The 21,364-nt window shown below is 42.5% G+C and overlaps 1 protein-coding gene and 1 non-coding gene across 5 annotated transcripts in view; one reads left to right on the top strand and one right to left on the bottom strand.

Moving 5' to 3' along the window:
- VTI1A (vesicle transport through interaction with t-SNAREs 1A) overlaps positions 1-21,364 on the bottom strand; it is a 405,243-nt gene that overhangs the window by 82,187 nt on the left and 301,692 nt on the right. The window lies entirely within an intron of this gene.
- On the top strand, positions 7,105-7,210 carry LOC130029944 (U6 spliceosomal RNA). Its single transcript, XR_008793399.1, has one exon. It is a non-coding gene; the product is annotated as a U6 spliceosomal RNA (small nuclear RNA).

The raw sequence follows: 21,364 nt of genomic DNA, 5'->3' as shown, positions 1-21,364 counted from the left end.
GGACAGGCTCTCTACAGGCACAGCCACTGAATTCCCTGACAAGTGTGACAAGGTGGCAGAAAGTTGCATGACAATGACAGATCATCATGGGGTAGAGAGGTGTTGGGAAATGTAGGTGGGGGCACAACTGTGCCACCCTCCCTACCTCACCGACCCAAGGGGCATCCAAAGTGCAAGTTCAGGTCCTGGAACTCTTTGGGGCCTCACTGTGGGATCATCAGGCTATGTCACTGCTTCATCCTCTAAGGCTCAGTGACCAGAGGAGAAAGTATTTCCTCTCTGCGAGGGTTTGTTCCCAGACAGTCCCCCTTGGCTTATTGCTGACAGTGCCCTAATTTGACTCCTGGGCTGTACTGAAAGCTTCTTGATAGAGGAGAGCCCCATGTCCAAGGTAAACACAGTCCTGTCGTCTTGTAAACTCAATAGCCCTGTAAGAAAATCAGTGAAGATTCAGGTGGCTCTGGAGAGGGAGAAGTGTCACCGTTTAGTCAGGATTAGGAAGACAAGGTTCATTTCACACTGATTCATTTCACACAGTCTTGATTCCTCGACCACAAAACATGAGTGCCTGCCATCGGACCAGTATCTAGTCATTGTTTTTCGACTCCTCAGGCATCCATGAGGACCTATATGTGCCAGGAACTCAGAGAAGTCTGGAGCTATGAAGAAAATGGAAATGGAATCTCTCCCTGACAGGATTTCTCAAATCACAAGGGAGCCAAGTCTGTAGAGGAAAAGCCGTACCATGAGCTGATGAATATGAGATGAAGGGGAGAGAGAGAGAGAGAGAGAGAGAGAGAGAGAGAGAGAGAGAGAGAGACAGAGAGACAGAGAGACAGAGAGAGACAGAGAGCAGCACAGAAGAAAGAAAGAATGTTCAGTCACAGGGTCTGGGGGTGCTCTGAAGAGAAGGCAGACAAGTGACTTCCCCTCAGAGGAAGGAGGGTAGAGACAGAGAAGGTTGGAGCCTTGGCCAGAGATCATTCCCCTCACACATGCATCAGAAAAGCTCGAAAGCAGGCGAAGAAGTGAAGTCCCCTTCCTCTCCTCATTCTCAGTATGCCTTTGATCCCAGTAATGGGGGGGAAAAAAGTAAGATTGTGATACCTGAGTAACCCCAACTTCCTTAGCAAGACAGAATTTTCCACCTCCTGGGGGGCATCTGGGGATGGTGGACATACACCCAGGATGGCCTCCTGGGGCAGAGCCACCTCATCTCATATCCCTGGAAGGCAACAATTCTACGGCTCAGGTATCAAACCCAAGAAAAATGACTCAGCAACTAAAAATCATCCATTTAAAACTTTTCTTTTTTTTTTTTTTTAGATCTCCAGAAGCACGCCCTGAAAGGAAAGGCGGCCCCAGCCAGCTTTCATTTGCGGCATCACTGTCGTCTCAGTGACCTTGACAGTCGGCTTCCCATGGATGGAGTGCTCTTGTTCTATTTTAGAGACACCACTGCGGTTCACACATCCAGCTCTGCCTTCAGATCACAGCGCTGGATGGAGACCTTACATGTCGTCCCTGCCACCCTCTGGGAAAGCAGGCTCCTTGCTCACAATGAACCTAAAATACTGCAGGCCCCTGTCGAAGGCCTCCCAGGGAACAGAAGATGGAAGAGACTTTTAAAATCCGACCCTATTATTTTGCCAGAACATTTTCTTTCAGTTCATTAAAAAAAAAAAAACCCAAAATACCATTTTCTAGTTATCTCCTTAGGGGACAAAATGAATAATCCCCATCTCATTGTCATTTCTCTTTTTAAAGATGATGGTCAACACTTGAGTGGGCTTCTCCTTTGATCATTCTAGAACCACAGAGCTTCACGGTGGTCAGAGAGCGGACAAATCACCTAGAACCAGAGTACATTTGATGCCTGGCCCCCCCACCCCATGGACATCCTTGCCAAGCCTTCACATAGCGCATGTCTGAATACCCCCATCAACATTATCCACTACCCACTTTCTCTCTGGGGTAGCTCTTGCAGTGAAAAAGTTTTCTGATTTAAAGCCACAATCTGTATTCTGGCACTTTCTAACCTCTTGTCCTAGATCATGCAATTGGGTATAGAACAAATGCAATCATTTTCTACAGCACAATTCATGAGACAGTTGGAGAGAATTCACTATGTACTACTTCCACCAGCTCTCACCTCTGAATAAACTTCATTTTGGAGAGATGTCTCTACTTAGGAACTTTAACACTTGTTTCTTCTCCAAAGAGCTATTTTTAGAGTCATGTCCTTCCTTACATTCAATTTCTGTCTTAAGTCTGATGTTTGTTCCAACCAATATAAATGTATTCTTTTATTCGTACTTTAAACCCATCCATCATCGATCCATTCATTTGTAAGCATAGGCACTCACCCATCTGTTCTCTAATCTACCACCCATCTACCTTCTGATCTAGCCATTGTTCACTCTCCTATCCATGCACTTCATCCACTCACCCACTCACTCACCTAATACTTAGTGAGAACCACTGGCTCTACTCCAAAGACCAGTTGGACTCATGAAAAAGATAAACTAGGTGCCTGTCTTTGGCATAACTTACAAATTAGTAAAAGCATCTCACAATAATCAAGTAAATTAAGAGACACTGAGATGGACAGATAAGACTCACTATGAAAAGTCTGAAGGGAAAGAGGGAACTAGACAAAGAAGATCTTGAAAGAACATTCCAGAAAAACAGAATAGCAACGATAAAGACTGAGCAAGAGTGAATGCAGGTTACCTGTGAGGGAAAGAAGAGCAGGAAGTAGAGTTTGAAAGGTATGGAAGGCCAGAAGACATGTAAAAATTCACTCAGAATAGTCATTTATCAATCTGACTTGACCTGCTTGTAGCAAAAGCACCTTAAAATCCTGGATTCCTATTTCTCTATGGTCTGTGATGTGTTACTTTTTTGTCCCCCAGATTTTCATTTAAGAAGATCTTGTCATCTACCCAGGGAGTGCAATAAGGGACTCAAGGACCAGACTGATGGAATATTAATTTCCAACCAAATTGCAGGATTCCTGAGTAGTCAAAGAAGAACAGGGTTTTTAAAGGAAAAACCAATTTGCTAACAAGAACAGGCTTTGTGCTTTCTAGCCAATTAGATCTCCTCCCCTAGTTCTTAACAGCTTTGTTTATGAAGCCCATATTGAAAATTAAATGTTTATTACCATTTTTTGAAGGTGAGGTATGGAACTTGGCAAAGTATTGATTAATAACTTGTGGATGGCTAGTGTAAGGGAACCAGTTTTGAACCCAGCTGTAAACAATGCATCCGTAGAGTGTTTCTGCTATTTGAAGGCTCGGAGCTTGCCAATTTGTAATTAGTTGCAGATTTTCAATTACTTCTCAGCAAACAAAATGGTTTTATTTGTACTGTTTACTTGGCATTTAATTGGAAAAGAATCTTGATTATTTTGAGAGATGAATTTGGAGGATTGGGCTAAAATAAATAGATAAAAATTTGAGTAGCCTTACATCTCTATTTTCATTTTTGAGTGGTATCAGGGTTCTGAACTTGGCCTAAATTCAATCAACTCTCTCACACAATCCCAAAATGCCTCCTGTGCAATTTGTCAAAAAGAAGATTTTTGGCAACTGCATACAAAAACTCTTGAGATTTGTAATGAAGAACATAATCTGGGGGTGAAGGCAGCAAAGTTGCATTTTCTGCTAATTGAAACTGGTAAACCACCGTGGGTAACTTTAAATTCAATAGAAGATCAAAATAATTCACTATTTTAAATGTTAGTCCTCGTTATTTTGCATGAGACTGGGTCTCGCCATGACTCAGGGCTCATTACAGGCTCCTACTTTGTTCTTCAGAGAAGAAAATTCAATTCATTAGATAAAATATTTATTGAGGACCTACACAGTGGTTCTCAATAGTAAGAGTAAGGCAAGATTTCTGCCCCCAAGAAGATCAGAGTTGGGTGGGAAAAGAACTGTGCTTTATGATGAACCCTCATTAAAGGCTGGCTGTGGTAAGTATTACAAAAATGAAAAGCCACGTATTGGAGAAAAAAAAAATCATTCTGTGTGTGGGAAGGTGAGATGGGACAATGCAGTGAAATCTGGAAGGAGCCAAGATTCCTGCAGGTGTGGGGAGAGAGGAAAACGTATACACATTCATAAAGGCACGTGATAACAGTGTGTGCCTTGGGTAAGAAATCCATGCACTGTCTAATGTGCTTGGGCTTTAAAAAGTGTTGCAGGGAAGCATGGGATGAGGGCAAAACGAGGGTTGGGGGAACAGCCTGCACATAGCCTGCAAGGGCACAGGGAGGAGTTGCCCCTGTTCTGAAGGTGATGAGGTTTGCAGAAGAGATCTGTGCTCAGAAAGACCAGCGGAGAGTGAATGGGGTCTGAAATGGGGCTGGAACAGTCAGAATGTAAGTGAGTACTGATACACAGTATTTCAGGTGGGGAATCAACAAAACTTAACAAGGAGAAAGCAGTAGTAAGTCAAGAGGATGGATCCAACCTGATTCTCAGGCCTCCACAGACAGTGAGGGTATAACTCATGGAGGAATAATTATGATGGGTTAAGAATTTCTCCCTTCAATAATAGGATGGACCTTTCAATATCTGTATTGCAACAACCATAATGTCCAAAAGGAGATAGAGATAGAGAGAGGTAGAGAGAGGAAGAGAGAGGAAGAGAGAGAGAGAGCGAGAGAGAGAAGAAAAGTGCCTGTCATAAAGGCAGGCTGGGGAAGTGGGTGGGAGAAAAACTGCAGATATTTGTGGTAGGAAATGTACACTGGTGAAAGGATGGATGATGGAACATTGTATGACTAAAACCCAATCATGAACAACTTTGTAACTTTGTATCTCACATTGATTTGATAAAAAATAAAAAAGAATCTCCCCCTTCCAATAATTCTAGAGTAAAGCCTATGACAAAGAGCAAAAACATTACACTAAAGTAAAAGCCAATCATAAGGGTCATATATTTTATGATTCTGTATACACAAAGTATCTATGTTAAATAAATCTGCAGAGACAGTTTAGGGTGACATTCCCCCTCACCCCCCATATCCAGCAGGGCTCAAGGGATCATGTGGAGATGGCAACTCAATTGTGGTCTCTGGCATGCAAAGCATGCGCACTAACCCTATAGCTATTTCTTGGGCCTCAGGAGAGTATGGCTGTTTAACATTGTGAATACACTCAATAATGCTGAATGACATGATTTTTTGTTTTACCTTTTATGTTTTGGCCACACCTAACAGAGCTCAGGGGTTGCTCCAGGCTCTGTGCTGGGGTTCACTTCTAGCAGTACTCAGGGGACCATGTGGTGCCAGAGTGGGCCTTGGTGCTCGGTCACGACGAGCTATCTCTCTAGCCCCCTTGCTTAACTAAAATATACATATTTAATATATATTGTGGGGGCCACCTCTGCAGATGCTCAGCACGCATGGAGCTGGGCATGCGCTCAAACAGGGCCGCCCACATATCGGGCATGCGCTCTACCACTTGGGCCACTTCCCTGACCCGAACGCTACTTTGAAGTGGTTCATTTTTGGTAGTGTGAATTTTACCATCAAAGAGATGAAAGGAGAAACAAGACAAAACCCAACCAAAAATACAACCATCCCCTGCCTCCCCTTCCCAAATCACGGAGCCCAGTATTCTGGAATTGCATAACCAAGAATCTCCTGTTAAACCCAAATGATTCCAAACCCGGGAAGAAACAGGAGGCAGGTCAGCTCCTCCTGGGTTCTAACTGTTGCTTCCTGATTCCAGTGGTCACACCCTTCCTACCTGTTATTAAGCACCTTCTTCCCTGAAGGCCAGAACTGAGATGCCTGGGAACGGGTCTCTGGAGAGACCGACTCTACTCCTCCCTGCTGCAGCCTCTCCTTGGGGACCAGCCGCCTTGACTATGTCAAACTCTGGCTGACCTGGTAATGTGAGCAGTCAATCTGTCATGCGCGAGACATGTTAGGGGGAGCGGGACAAAGAAGCCAAGCAAGAGAGAGGGGAGCATGTAGGTCAGGAAGCAGCAAGGAAAACTTTCTGGCATTCAGACTGGTCATCAGTAGCCCTGGGGGAATAAAGGGCTCCCCGATGTGCAGTGCATCATCGGGAAGATTAATTAACATCAGTAAAGGCCACACACAATGTGCTAGGCTCACTAATGGCTCTCCAAAGGCGGGAGTCCCTGTTTTCCAGAAGGGTCAGACAACCAGGAGTTGGAAAATATTCCCTAGAAGACAGAGCTGGATGACCTCGGCCATGAAGAACATCGCAAAGGAACGGCCGGGCTTGTCTGGGATTCTCTTCATTCTCGAGTTGAATCTGATCTGACAGATGTGGTGAGTAATTAAACCCTTGTCCATTCATAGTCTGAATGCTTGCACTGCGCAGAGAATGGGGCAGGAATAATGAGAGGCACAGCCCCTCTGGGACTATTCAGGAGTGCCCAAATGTGCACAGTCACATGAACCAGAAGGAAGTGGATTATGCAGGCCCTGCCAGGAAGCAGAGACCGCCAAGGCATTTTGATTTGCATAAATCACAGGGCTGGAAGGCAGTGAGGACTGGGGGCTCCTGGGAGTCAGGTGTAACCGCCTTTCCTTCTCCGGCAGAATTCTGCAGCCAGATAATTCTCACAAAGGCTGTGGAGGAAGCTGTCCTGTGATGTCATTTGCTCCGAAGTTTTGTCAGTCTGTACCATGCGTTTCCCGCACACGGGATTTTTTTCACAAGCAAGTTGTTGCAGTCTTCTAATGAATGGACTCTTTTAATCACCTTGAAGAAAAGGTGATTTGGTGAGGAGTAATGCATTTTTACTATGATTACCGCTGTCAAATAATTTTTAATTGTGTGACAAGGTGCTTAAGTAATGAATTGTTTATGGCTTTAAAAAACAGTTAATGCCTCTCAAAAAGGATTACTTCCTTTTCAAGTTTCAAATGAAGGCTCCCCATTAATTAATCCATTTACATAAAAATGTCTTGGATCAGTTACCCTCAAAGATAAAGGATGAAATCTATCCTCTAATTGAAAAAAGAGAAAAACCACTATAAAATATGGGGTAATAAACATATAGTAGTAAGCTACAAAAAAAGCCAATAGAAGTCAGTAATTAAAAACTGAAACGGTGCTCGCTTTGGCAGCACAGATACTAAAATCAACGGATACAGAGAAGATTAGCAAGGCCCATACACAAGGATGATAGGCGAACTTATGAATGTGCCCGATTTACTTGTTTTGTTTGGGGGCCACTAGCTGTGCTCAGGGCTTATTCCTAGTTCTGTGCTCAGGGATACTTTGAATGGTGTTAAGGGAATACTTGTGAAGCCAGCCATCAGACCCTGGTCAACCACTTGCAAGGCAAGAGCCTCACTGGCTGTATTACCTCTCCTGCCCAAGTATTCTATATTGAAAAAAAAAATAAGAAAAAAAAAAGAAACATCAGGACTGAAAGTGCTATTCAGTAGCCATGCAAGCGAGGCCCTCATTCAATCCCCAGCAAACAAAAACTTCCAGCTGTCAAACATTTTGTTTTATTCTATGCACCAAGTGAGGATTGGTGGTGGGGTATACTTTACTGCAAAACTTTTCTTTCAATAAGCCTCTGCCTCCACACCGTTTTCCTCCCTTTCTGACTGGGAGGCATGCAGCTGGACTGGAGGGCTTTAGAAATTGGGTGTCAATCTCCACTTCAGTATCTCCCATCACTGGTAGCTGACTTCGGATTCCTTTTCGAAGTCACAGACCTCAGTCCACTGAGCTGGGTGAGAGCATCCCAGCTCCTGCTCCAATCAGTCCTGAATGTTCTCTCCTCTTGTTACAAACAGTCATTACAGCCCCAGAATGGAACAAAGAAGGCTGAGATTTACGAGGGAAAAACTGAGGTTCCTTAATCACTTTAATATATGTAATCAGATGGAAATTATACATTACCCAAACTAATGATATGTAATTTCTTGACATTAAGTATACATTATTCTGACTATAGTGTGTGTGTGTGTGGGGGGGGGGTTGAGGGGGATAAAAACGATTCTTCTTTATTGCAGAACTTTCATTGTAATATGTATCTCACAACAAATCCCATCTTTTCACTATTTCTCCCGAGCCTTTGATGACTGAATGTTTTTCCAGGCCTTCTGGAATTCCCTTTCCCTGGTTACTTTCTGCATCTGATAGAAAAGTGTTGGTTGGATCCAACACTGAGAAGAAAAGTGGGAAGGGAAGGAGGGGAAAGAAGAATTTTTTTTTAAGCCAGGAGATGAAAAAAGCAGGAAAAAGAAAAGAGAACAGGAGAAAGGGGCAGAAAAGTCGCAAAGCATCCTACAGGCCCAAGCTGTGAGAAACTGGAGGGAAAGGCTCAGTGTGGGATAAGAGACGAACCTCCGCTGTCACCGGGTCACCTGTCAGGGGCCCCACGTGTTGGTGAGCAGGCAGGAAGTGACACTCAGGCACGAGGTGTCCACACCACCCCTCACCCTTTAAGAGTGGACTTAAAGGCACTTCCTGGAGCTCTGCTTTCAGACTGACAGGGCCCAGCCCCGAGGTGATGAGCAGCTGTAGAGTGTTCTCTGCTTCGCAAGGGTAGGGGGGCCAGGAGTTCTGAGGGTCTCACAGAGAAGGGGCAAAGTGTAGTTCTGGCAAAGTCTGTGAGAATGCAGAGAGAGGAGAGCAGCATTATGGAGGTCACTCCATGCCTTGCTGGGGGCAGTAACCTCTTTCCCCTCACAAGTCCTCGTCTTCCTTTAGAATGACCCAGACAGACCAGTACCTATGTTCTTCTCAGGCCGTTGGTGTGTACAAATGGTGAACATTGTTGTCATGCCTTCTTGGTAAGAAATGCTTTCTTGGGTAACAAAAGAGATGTAGTGTCCAACACTTAGCAGACATACCCTGGGGATATTGGGGAAGAAAGCACTGGTGTTGGGAGTTGATGGGGTGGATCTGAGGTCAGATTGCCCAGTCCTGGGTTCTAGAGCTTTCCTAGGTGCATCATACTTGCTGCATTTGAAGAGCATTAGAGGAACTCTCTAGAATCAGACCTAGACGTGGCCTGGGCAGCTCTCTGCAGTCCTCAGGAAGAGCTGCTCCTTCTTATCCTTTGTAGAGATCATTGTGGAAGCATTTGCCAGCGGTGTCCAGCCCACCACCAGCCCATGTTTGATAGAGTGGGAACCTGACTGTAGTTTCTGGGCATTATCCTGCCAATGACCACATCCCACACAGGCAGTGTTGTGTGCTCATTACTTTCACCTGTCACAGTACTCATCTAGAATACTTGGAAACTCTGAGCAATTGTGCTTTTTTTTTCTTGTTTCTTTCCATATATATATATATATATATATATATTTTTTTTTTTTTTTTTCCTTTCTGGATCACACCCGGTGATGCACAGGGCTTACTCCTGGCTCTGCACTCAGGAATCACTCCTGGCAATGCTCAGAGGATCATATGGGATGCTGGGAATCGAACCTGGGTCGGCTGCATGCAAGGCAAACACCCTACCCGCTGTGCTATCTCTCCAGCCCCTCCTTCTATATTTTGAATGGACTCAATTACATGGAAATTTTTTCCCCTAAATTACTCTACAGTGATTATAAACCTCATTCCTCCTGGAGTCTTAGTTTCTTCAGTTGTAAAATGAAGACAATTCCTATCTTTAGGGATTGTGAAGACGAGATAAGCACATTGCTTGGCACGTAATGGGCTCACAGTAAAAGGTCATTATTAAAATTATTATCACAGGAAAAAACCAGAAGAGTAAGTAGCTGACGGCTATGAAAACAGCTTTCTTTTCATATTTTTCTTCCCAGAGGTTTACACTGTTTGGGTCTGTTTGCATTCTTTTTGGCCCCTGCTGATATCAACGCATTATTTAAAGAATGTTAGAAAAGTTAATCCAAGGGAAACAAATGCTTCATGTCACTGACCTTTTAAAGTGACACCTTTTTTCATTAATTATTACCTCTCTGTGATAGTGTTGTGGCCGGTTTGCATTCCCTGGAGGCCTTAGGTGACTTCTGGGACAAAATAAAAGTCAAGGAGGCAAGCTGTCTCTCCTCTCAAACTTTCAGAAACCACACTGAACCAACAGGGCCAGAAAAACTACCAAGACTGAGAAGATAGACCTGCTTCTCCAACCACCCTGCCCATTTATGGAAGGCGTACCATTTGAGTATGTAATCTCCTTACTTATGGAACAATAAAAACTTGGATCTCTTGAAAAGTTTTGTAAAACTCACTGACATCGGTGCTTAGCTTGTGCTGGTACACGAAGGAACTAAATTTGAGGTTGCCATAACCATGCTACTATCAACAACCATAACCCCCCCCACGCCCCTCCCCACCCCATCCCCACACACACACATGGAAGTCAGGGCAGTGGTTCAGGGCACCCTGATTGGCAGATACTGCTGGAGAACACTGAAGGGTTATTACTGAGTCCCTACTTTACCCTCAAATATTGATGCCACCCCTATGTGTACGTACATTAACTTGACTCCAATTATTTTCTTCCATTTCAGACATTTGTTTATACTTGAAAATAGTCATCAAACCAAACCCTTTGTGATTGTGTGTTTAAAAAGTGGAGTGGTGACACCTGGGGTTATCAGTCTTTTTATTTGTGGAGACAAAGGTCATATCAAATTTGAGAGATTATGCATTTTTTTGGCCCCAAGTACTGTGGACAAATTCCCTTAGCAGGAATTTTAAAAGATGTTTCCTTTGTCTTTATTTTCATGCAATAAGACAAATATCTAGTGTTATTCGAAAGGATGTGAAAAAGCAACATTATTCCCATAAATTTCTAGTTCACTTCAAAGTTGTTGGTAAAAGTCAATCAGCAGTCCCACGTGCCACAAACTGATTTCATCAACTGCTGAGATGTTAGTAACTTTTTGATTTCTCTATCAGCAGGTATTTCTGATTCTAGTCAGTGAAAAAGATAGAGGGAGAAAAAGCAGAAAAGGGAGAGGAAAGAAAGGAAGAAAGGGAGGGATGGAGGAAAAAGGGAGGGGATGTAAGAGGGAAAGAAGAGAGGAAGGAAGGAAGGAAGGAAGGAAGGAAAGAAGGAAGGAAGGAAGGAAGGAAGGAAGGAAGGAAGGGAGAGAGGGAGGGAGGGAGGAAAAAGGGAGGGAATGTAAGAGGGAAAGAAGAGAGGAAGTAAGGAAGGAAAGAAGGAAGGAAGGAAGGAAGGAAGGAAGGAAGGAAGGAAGGAAGGAATTCTCTCTTTAAAAGCAAGAACTAGGGGCAAGGGAGATACCACAGAGGCCAGGAGAGCCTTGCATGCCAAAGACCCGAGTTTGATCCCCAGCACCACAGGTTCCCCCCCTGAGCAACACTCAATATGGCCCCCCACCCCCCCACCCCCCGAGCATTGCATAGCTGGGTCAAAGCACTGAACTGTCTGGCCAGGTTGACCAAATATTACAGAGAATGACCTTCATTGCTTGGCCAGTTCCCCTATCCTCCTCTAAGAGGAGGGACACGTTCCAGAGAATCTGAGAAGTTGTTGTAAGGTAAAAATCCCTTTTTTGGTGAATGCGCAACCGTGTCTCTGAGTTCAGGCCCCAGTGCCCGCGGATGCCACAGCTATGCATGGCAGAGCCAGGGAGGCTGCAGAGTGGACGGAGGCCTGCTGGGTGCATGGAATAAACTTCAACGGAATGAGGGGGTGGGGAGGCAAGGTCTTCCTTAGGTCAGTTGTTCCTCTGGCTGCCAAGAGTCTTGAGAGCAAAGGTAACTTTTTCACTAGCACCGTTTGGTTTTTAAAGATAAGACATTAGATTCCTTCAAAGAGTGACTTTCACTAATTCTGGATCCTCAGGGAAGAGAGAGGCGACAGAAAGGGATGGGAACAGGAACTCTGGGCAAAGATCACTTGGCCGTATCCTTTTTGTTCTTTAATTTTATACTGCACTATTTTCTTCTCACAGTTACGATGATTATACTTGAAACCACTCTAGTGTTTCTGGCCTGAGAGGGGACCATATTTGTTTCCATTTGGTTTTTGGTTTGGGGACCACACCTATCTGTACACAAGGGTGACTCCTGGCTCTGTGATCAGTGGTCACTCCTGGTTGGGTGCTGGAGGGGCCATACGGGGCGCCAGGTCATTGAACCTGGGTCAGCCACTTGCAAGGAAAGTGCCCTCCCTACTGTGCCCAAGGTCTCTGTGGCCCAAGTCGGCAGTATGTGTAACTGTAACTTGTTAACTCACACAAAGGGTACCTGGAAGTATGAACCATCCAGAAAGTTTCCCTGCTTCCACCGTAAAGCTGAGGTACTCGACTTACTTCCTTACACATCTCTATACATTTCCTTCAGTGAATAGTGACTGCCAGTGATTTATTTCCTAGCCTCCTCTCTTCATGTAACTTAGGGATTATCAAAATTTTCCCCCACAGGGTATATCATTTGGGAAAGAATGTGGCTGGTCTCTCTCTCTCTCTCTTTTTAAAATTTTTATTAGTGAAACAGCATGAGGTACAGTTGTAGACTTACAAATTTTTGTGTTTGGATTTCAATTATACAATGATCAAATACCCATCCTTCCAAGCAGTTTTGCTCTACTCTGCTCAGCAAAGGGGGAAGACCTACTGTGTGCCTTGTTGTAAGTGGGCTGTGTGAAGGGTAACAGTGGAGAAAGCCTGATTAAGACAAGTGAGGAGGCTTATTCAAAGAATTATGGGGTCCACTAGTTTTGCTTCTCAGCTGATCTGTGATAGAAGAACAGTTTGTTGAGACAGCCCATGAAATGATAAAAATTATTTACCCAATACCCATTGAATAAGGGGTTAATATCCAAGATATGTAAGGCACTGATAAAATTTTACAAGAAAAAAATCTAACTTGAGCCAGAAGAACAAACTTGCGCAAAGAAGAATACAAATGGCCAAAAAACACAAGAAAAAATTCTCTACATTGCTAATCATCAGGGGATGCAAATAAAAACAACAATGAGATGTCATCTTACACCACAAAGATGGGCACACATCAAAAAATACAAGAATAACCAGTGCTGGCATGGATGTGCGTAGAAAGGGACTTTCATCCATTGTTGGTGGGAATGCTGACTGGTCCCGCCTTTTGGGAAAACAATATGGACATCCCTCAAAAACCTGGAAATTGAGCCTCCATATGACCACGCAATACCACATCTGGGAATATATCCTCAGATATATTTTACACAGTACAAATGCCATCTGCACTTCTATGTTCATGGCAGCACTATTCATAATAGCCAGAATCTGGAAACAATCTGAGTGCTCGAGAACAGATGATTGGATAAAGAAACTATGGTACCTCTATACAATGGAATACTACACAGCTGTTATGAAAAATGAGGTCAGGAAATTCTCTTTTAAACGGATGGATATGGAGGATATCAGGCTGAGTGAAATGAGTCAGATGGAGAGGGACAGACATAGAATGAATGCGATCATTTATGGGACATAAAAACACATAGTATGAGACTAATACCCAAGGACAGTAGAAATATAGGTCAGGAGGATTGGTCCACAGTTGGAAGCCTGACTCAGGTGCTGGGGAAGAAGGCAGAGAAATGATAGTGGAAATAGTCACTATGGAAAAGAACTGTGTGTTGAAAGTATCTAAAGGACCAAACATGATAACCTCTCAGTAACTGTACTGCAAACCATAATGCCCAAAAGGATATATAGAGAGAGACAGAGAGAGATAGAAAGGGGGAGTGGGAGAGGGAGAGAGGGAAAGAGAAAAAGAGAGAGAGGGAGTGTGTGTGTGTGTGTGTGTGGGGAGAGAGAGAGAGAGAGAGAGAGAGAGAGAGAGAGAGAGAGAGAGAGAGAGAGAGAGAAAGTGTCTGCCATTGAGGCAGGCTGAAGATGGGGGATGGGAGGATGGTGGTAGGGAAACTAGGGTTATTGGTGGTGGGAAATGTACACTGGTAGAGGATGGGTGTTGAAACATTGTACGACTGAAACCCCACCATGAACAGCTTTGTAAGTGTACATCTCATGGTGACTCAATAAAAACTAAAAAAAAAAAAAAAAAAAAAAAAAAGACTAGTTTGTCTTTTGGTTTTCCTTTCTGAGAATGGATAAAGCATGCTAATGACATTCTAAGCATGTAACTTCTGCCCTAGGCCACTCCTCAAGTGTGTGTAACAGTACCCAGAATGGGGGTTTATCCCTTTCTCCATGAGAAGTCAGCCCTTCGACCATGAGCTTCAGTGCAGGAGCCATGTCAAGTTTTATATTTTTTAGCACTTACCCTTAATTTCTGTACAAATGATGTCAAGGACTGAAAAAACGCCTCATGAACTGGCACCAGTAGTGGTTCTATACCACAGAGCCAGTAACGACTCTTGGGCCAATAAAGTCAGCACCTTTGTTCTTTTGTTCTAATATGCATCTTTCTTTTCTGGGGGCAGGGGTCATTCATGGCAGTGCTGGGGGGGGGTATGTGTTTCTGTGGATCAAACCAGGGGCTCCCACCTGCAAAGTAGGCACTCCACTCCTTTGTGCTCTCTCCCTGGTCGACTTATATGTTTTCTTGCCCAGACACCTGCCCCACCTTCAACTCCTTCCTGCCTCCTACAAACCAATGCAACCAGATCTAGGCTATGCAAACATCTGACTCTTAGATCATCTTAAGTCCATGAGGCCTATGAAACTGTCTGCAAAATTTTGTGTATAGGTACCATTTTCTAAAGAGAAGGTCCTTAGTGTCATCAGAGGTTCAAATGGGTATGCAACCTTAAAATATGGTCAAGATGAACTGACAGTGTTTTTTTTTTGTTTGTTTGTTTTTAAATACTGAGAAACTCTGGTCAAAATTTCAGTATACAACCACCCATTTTGATCTTTATAACCATTTATCACCCATTTTGGTCTTTATAAACCATTTCTCATGGAAAAAGGCCATCATTTCTATGGTGCTTGTAAAGAATAAAACTTGACTTATCTATTTAAGTCTTCAATAGGAACAGGTTGTTAATGATCAAGATATAAAAGCTTTGGAATAGTCTGCGAATAAAAGGGTGCTACTGCTCGTCAACTTTACACAGTGCTTCCTACATTGGTAACTTAGAAGCCCAGAGGTGGGTGAGGTTGTCTGACTTGGCAGGAAAAACTGAGAGGATATAGTTGGAGAAGAGTAACCATTGGCTGTATGTAGTAAGTTGACGTGGGGAGGGAATATCAATGTAGAATAAGATGCCCACAGAGAATAAGAATAATGGCAACCCAGGAGGAGAAGGCTTCCAGTAAAAACAGAGCCATTTTAAAAGGAAATCTACCCCTAAAACTCAGCCTTTGGTTTTTATAAACCATTTCTCATGGAAAGAGATAAGGATCCCTTAATGAAATAGCTGATTTTAGGATTAGGTCAAGAGTCTGGGGAAGCTTAATCAGCTAGAAGAAACTGTGGAATCACAATAGGCAACTAGAAGAGATGCCCACAAACCAAAGATGGAATATTTGAGCATCAAAAAGAATAAAGAATATACTGGACTGAAGCATATGAAATAGATAAAAACTCAAGTGTTTGAAATGGTATTAACAATAAACATATCATTTTGAAGATTGCTGCACAGTATTATGAAAACTGAAAAATAAAGAGAAAAGAGGCATTTAAGATATTTTTCTTGTATGAACTGTATTTTAGAGGAACCAAATGGCTGATATGTTCTTCTATATCAAATAACAGCTAATAAATGAAGAAAGAATGATAGAACTGAAAATAATTTGTAAGCCCTAATGGATGTAGACAGTGATCATCGATGGTTGCTAAAATGATTAGGTTAGTAGGTAAGTAGGGACTTTTGTAATGCATGAATTATGCCGACCATATCTGAACCCACTGATCAATCTTGACATCAAATAAACTTATTATGTGCCTCCTGATGGGATACAATTAAATGTGAATCTCATGAAGTCTTTAGAGCTAACAACTAATTTACAGACAAAGAGAATAGAGAATAACATTTGAAACAGTGCAATGAAGATGCAATGGGCCAGACATATGATATAGAAAGTTTTTTACGGGCCAATAATCTGGTTTCCCTCAATAAGTACATATAATAAAAATAAGAAGAGGCCCTGTATTAGATCAAATGACACTAACTTTGGGTCAAGCAAATGCAATAGTGATACCTCCTTTAGATTCTGATTTAAACTGCCCAACTATCGGTAAACATTTGTTAAGCAATCAAGGACAACTGAGCTTGGAAGGGTATACAATTATTAAATTAAATGTGCTAGTTAGGCTGTTAAAATTTTTTTCTATAAGTTCTAGTGGTACATATAGAAAATTTCATAGGCAAAATCAGATATCTAAGATATTCTTTTTTAAAAAATAAGCAACTAAGAAAAAAATAAGCAACTAAAAGAAAAGAGAAAGTTAAGAGGAAAAGCAAGAATGGTCAAATGTTGGTTACTGGGAACACATGACTTGACCACATTAGTTTTTGTCTGTGCATTAATTTCTGTAACAAAAGTTTTCTTTTAAAAAAGAGAGAGAATCTCATAAAGATAAAGAAAGATAGTCAAGCTGATGAAAAACACAACCCTTATCTATTCGGTGTGTGAATTCATGATCACACTTGCCTCAGCCCCAGGGTCTGAGGGAAGGAAAACGGAGGTCACAAGAGGGAAAGTTCGGTCTCTGTCTCAGAGGCACTGGTTTCCTCAGGGCGTGGGGAACTCCCAGGAAGAGGGCACCTGTGCTGAGTGTACCATCCTCGAGAGATGTGGGTAGTTTCCGGATTGGTAGGAGGGGATACAGACTTGCAGCGAGGCAGGTGAGAGGATCCAAGTCATAGCCTCACGTCCTCCTTAACCTCATCTCCAGAGCAAATCCAAAACAAGTACCAACAGAACCCTGCCGTCTGGAATTCCATAATGCTGGCACCATGCCACGGCAAGCAATCCTTGGAATTGTAGATGACTGACATATTTAAAGGCCACACACATCTTTGCTTAGGTCCCTCCCTTATATGTTATTAATGCATTTAAAGAACTGAAATAAATGTGAACTTGGGAGTCGGGGGGCGGGGGCTTGGTCAAAGGTGGTAATGCCATATTCAATGCAAAAAAAAAAAAGTGACCTATAGGGACCTGTAATCTCTCCATGCCAGCTTTTTCCAATTAAATGACCACAACTAGCAAACAACTATTAACATGGGGACTGTGTGGGATACAAAGATATGCAGTGTCTGCAATGGTGAGCCACAAAATGCTTGTAGGAGAAAAGGGGAGGGGGAAAAGAGCTTCTCGTGTAAGTTTTTGAGACAAAGATGCTATTCAGCTAGCTTTACAGACTTTGGAGCGCCCCCCCAGGAATATTCCACCAATTTCCACAACGGCAGTTGGAGTCACTCTTGATGGAAACTGTGCTCGGGAATGTGTGAGAGCCACAGAGTATCCACACTTGTCCCGGCCCTCAGAAGAGGGCGTGACCGTTGCTGCTCCTGGCCCTCCAGTGACCAGAGCTGCCGCAAATGACTTCTTCATCAACTGAAAACCAAAAGGGAACTACGCCTAATTGCACTCTTTAACTTTTCTCTGGGGCTAAGCCGCCTATCCAAATGGAGTTTACTTTGTGCACCATGAACCCAGGGCCCTGGTGTCCGACACCGCCCAGGCATTCTGAACTGCAGCTCTGTCTACCAGTGCCCTGCACTGTCTGAAACCGAGACTGTCCCGAGGATTCAGGGGGTCGCCCCTCTCCCAGAGAGCCCCCAGAAACTCGGTGCTCACCTTCACTCTGGGCCCTGGCTGGCAGAGCCTGGGCTCTTAGAGTTAAGAGCTACCAGAACTGCAGAAGTCTTACCAGGCTGAAGTATCACTGCTACCACCACAGCTAACAATGAAGCAATAATAGGACCGATGGCACAACTGATAGTTTTCTGGGGGAGATGGTTCAATGGTGGAGCATATTCTTTGCATGTGTGAGCTGACCTGGGCTCTGCTCACACATGCCCACACTCCCTGGTGGTCCCAAGAATGGAAGGGCACCCTGACAACAATAACCCCAATGATAACAAAATTATACTCTGGAACATTTATAATTTCTTTTGGGTCTTTTAAGTTTAGACTTTATATATAGGTACTGTTGTTATCTCTCTGTCTACAAATTAAGAACCTACGACAGAGAAATTAAACTAATTTGCTGGAAGTCATAAATCAATAAAGTGAAGAAGCTAGGCTATGTGACTCAAGAGCAGTAGTGCGATTCATTGTCAAACACCAACTCTTCTTAACGTACTTATGAGCATTTCATCGGAATGATCATTTGAACTCAAAAGGGTGATCTGAATTACAAAGACACTGCATAGATTTTTCTAAGTGCTGGCTCAGACTAGTTCTTCTTATCCCTAGTTTTACGTAAGAATCATCTGGAGAGCTGTTAAGAACTAGTCATGCTAGAGACTTAGCCCAGAGATTTAGATTCTGGGTGGGACCTAGGTGTCTGTATTATTATTTATTTTTTAAAAAACTTCCCAGGTTTGTGACTGACATATAGTCAGAGGTAGAAGCAATGCATCAGACTGACAATCATGTTTCTGAAGGGCTCTGGCAACTGTAAGAAATACATTTGGAACTGCTATATCGTTTCTTTCTTTCTTGGATAATTACAAAGGACAATGGCATATTAAACTTCATTGTCAAACATGCTTGAACATGGAACCCTTTGCTGTGCAGGGTATTTCTGAATCTAGAAGGGAACTGCTATTTGGGTGGGGAAATAGTAATTAAGATGGACAAATTTGGTTCCTCTCTTTTTAAATGGACAACCCTGTTCCTTTAACTTCAAGAGGAGAGCTTATCACCAAGGTCTCTTTCTTCAGTGAAGACACAGTGGACTCCTAACTCCAGTTTGCTCTCTTAACAAAGATCAACAATCTCAAGTTGGAAGGAGCCTGAAATACCATCTATTTTCTCTCAGCACCACACATACACACACACCCACCACACACACACACACACAATGAGTGCAGAATTCCCTCTCAGAGCATCCTCCCAGATGGTCATCCAGCAGTAGCTTGAACAGTTCGATGACAAGAGACCTCACTTCTTCACAAGACAACACATTTCATTGTTGGACAGATCAAGTGTTCATTATATGGGCTTGAAATTGCCTCCCTATAACTTCTACTTGTTCATAGCTCTGTTGTTGTCTGGAATAATGGTACAGTCTCCTTTTCTTTCAAATGAGTGTCCTTCAGCACATCATTAAGGCAGAGCATGGTACACTGGAGGCAACACAGGACTATACGGGAGCCAAGAAAGTTACTTGCATATGATCTGGAGTTCTGTTTGAGACTTCATGATTATAGCAGTTAAGTTTCTTTTGGCTTCAGTGTCATCAGGAGAATGAAAACTATACCATAGCAAAGATAATAAAAATATTTGTCCTGCATAATTGTATGCATCGAATTAAAAGAATAGGGGCTGGAGAGACAGTACAGTGGGAAGGGCATTTGCCTTGTATGAAGCAGACCTGGATTTGATCCTTGACACCACATATAGTCCCCTGAGCATGGCCAAGAGTGATCCCTGAGCATAGAGCCAGGAGTAACCCCTGAGTACCAACAAGAATGGCCCCAAACTAAAAAAAAAAAAAAAAGTAAAAAGTAAAGTGAAAAATATAAATTATACTTTATAATTGAAAAGTGATATTATGCTAGTAGATAGTTTAAATGTACTACTTTCAATGCTTGAACAATTCAACTGTCAATTGAAACACATTCTATTTTTGAGTCAGTATGTTAGTGCTGCTAAAATAGCCATCTATGTTAATGATGGTGACCGAGTGCTCCACGATGCCACCTATCGGTGGCTTGTGTCAGTACTTCAGTGAATCAGAAACAGTCTTGCAATATGGCCCATGTCACAGCATCCTGAGCGTCACTCAACAGCCTTCACAGTCTCTTCAGTCATCTGACACATCAGGGAAACAGAGACAACGATGGCCTTGGAATTCGAAATCTGGGGCTCGCGTATACCATTTACTCAATAGATGGCCTTGAATAAGTTACCAACCAGTCTCCCCCTGCAAAAAGGGAGGGTATGGTAATACCAAGCTTATATGTGCTGCTCTGCGAAAAAAGAGAAGTGTGTTCAGTACTTCACAATAAATGATGCTGACTCAGACCTCAGAGCATTTCAACATTATTTTGTCTAACACCACTTGAAAAATACTTCTTATTCTCTCTAAAATAGAGACCATCAGCTATCTGGAGTCACTTGGACAGAATGCTCACTCTGTCACCTGCTTTCTTGGTGACTCTTATATTTCATGTGATGGACTCTAAATTTTCTAGTTAAATGAGCTAATTAGACAATCTGGTATGCAGGCCTTTTGCCAAGTTCACTTCTGAGGCTACCAAAATTCTTACCAGTAATCAAACTGAAAAAAAGTTTCATATGTAAATTGAGTCCTGAGAGCAAGTCAGTTATTCTATAATCCCAAATATGTTGCCACCATGATAAGAATCTGTTCAATTTGTACATTTGCCTGAAAACTATTCCCTTAAAAATAAAAAGAAAACTACTCCCTTTAAGAAGATATATTTGTTTTCAATCTAGTTCTGCTAACTACATTCTTCAGTGGAGGTAATGGAATTAAGAAACAAAAGTCATTTCTCCAAAGCAAAAACATAAACAGCCAAAACACACACACAAAGATATTCATCATCTTAGTCACTGGAGAAATGCAAATCAAAACCACAGTGAGAGCTCCTCACACCCACTGGGTTTAAACATTATGAAAGAGAAAGACAATAATAAGTGTTGGAAGGATAGGAAGAAACTGAGACCCTTACACATTACTGGTGGAAAGACGAAACAAAGCAACCACTATAGAAGGGCAGTTTGGTTATTCTTCAAAAGTTGTACGCAAAATTACCATACGATCCAGCGAGTTTACTCTTAGGTGTACAACCAGAAGAAATAAAAACATGTGTATATCTGAATATTCATAGCAATACTGATCATAATCATCTTGAAACTGAAACAATCTGAAAAATGTTCATTGGTTGAGAACTGTATAAATAATCTGCACATATATGATAAAATGTGCACCAGCAACATAAGATATAAAGCAATGATACCGGATATAACACGCATGAACCTGAAAAACCTTATGCTATGTGAAAGAAGCCAGACATGAAAGACCACATATTACATGATTTCTTTTCTATGAAAAGTCCTGAAGAGGAAAAGCCATCAAGGCAGAAAGTAGATTAGTGGCTGTCAGGGACGAGTGGGAAATGGGGAGTGACCGCTAATGGGTTCCAGATTTCTTTTGTGGGTAATGAAAATGTTCTAAAACTGATTGTGGTGATTGTCATACAACTTTGTGAATAGATGAAAAGTCATTGAATTGTATACTTGAAATGGATAAAT

Source organism: Sorex fumeus, unplaced genomic scaffold, assembly GCF_029834395.1.
Source record: "Sorex fumeus unplaced genomic scaffold, SorFum_2.1 ptg000043l, whole genome shotgun sequence".
NCBI lineage: Eukaryota > Metazoa > Chordata > Mammalia > Eulipotyphla > Soricidae > Sorex > Sorex fumeus.
Note: the sequence above shows the minus strand (reverse complement) of the source record. Positions and strands in the feature narration are given on the sequence as shown.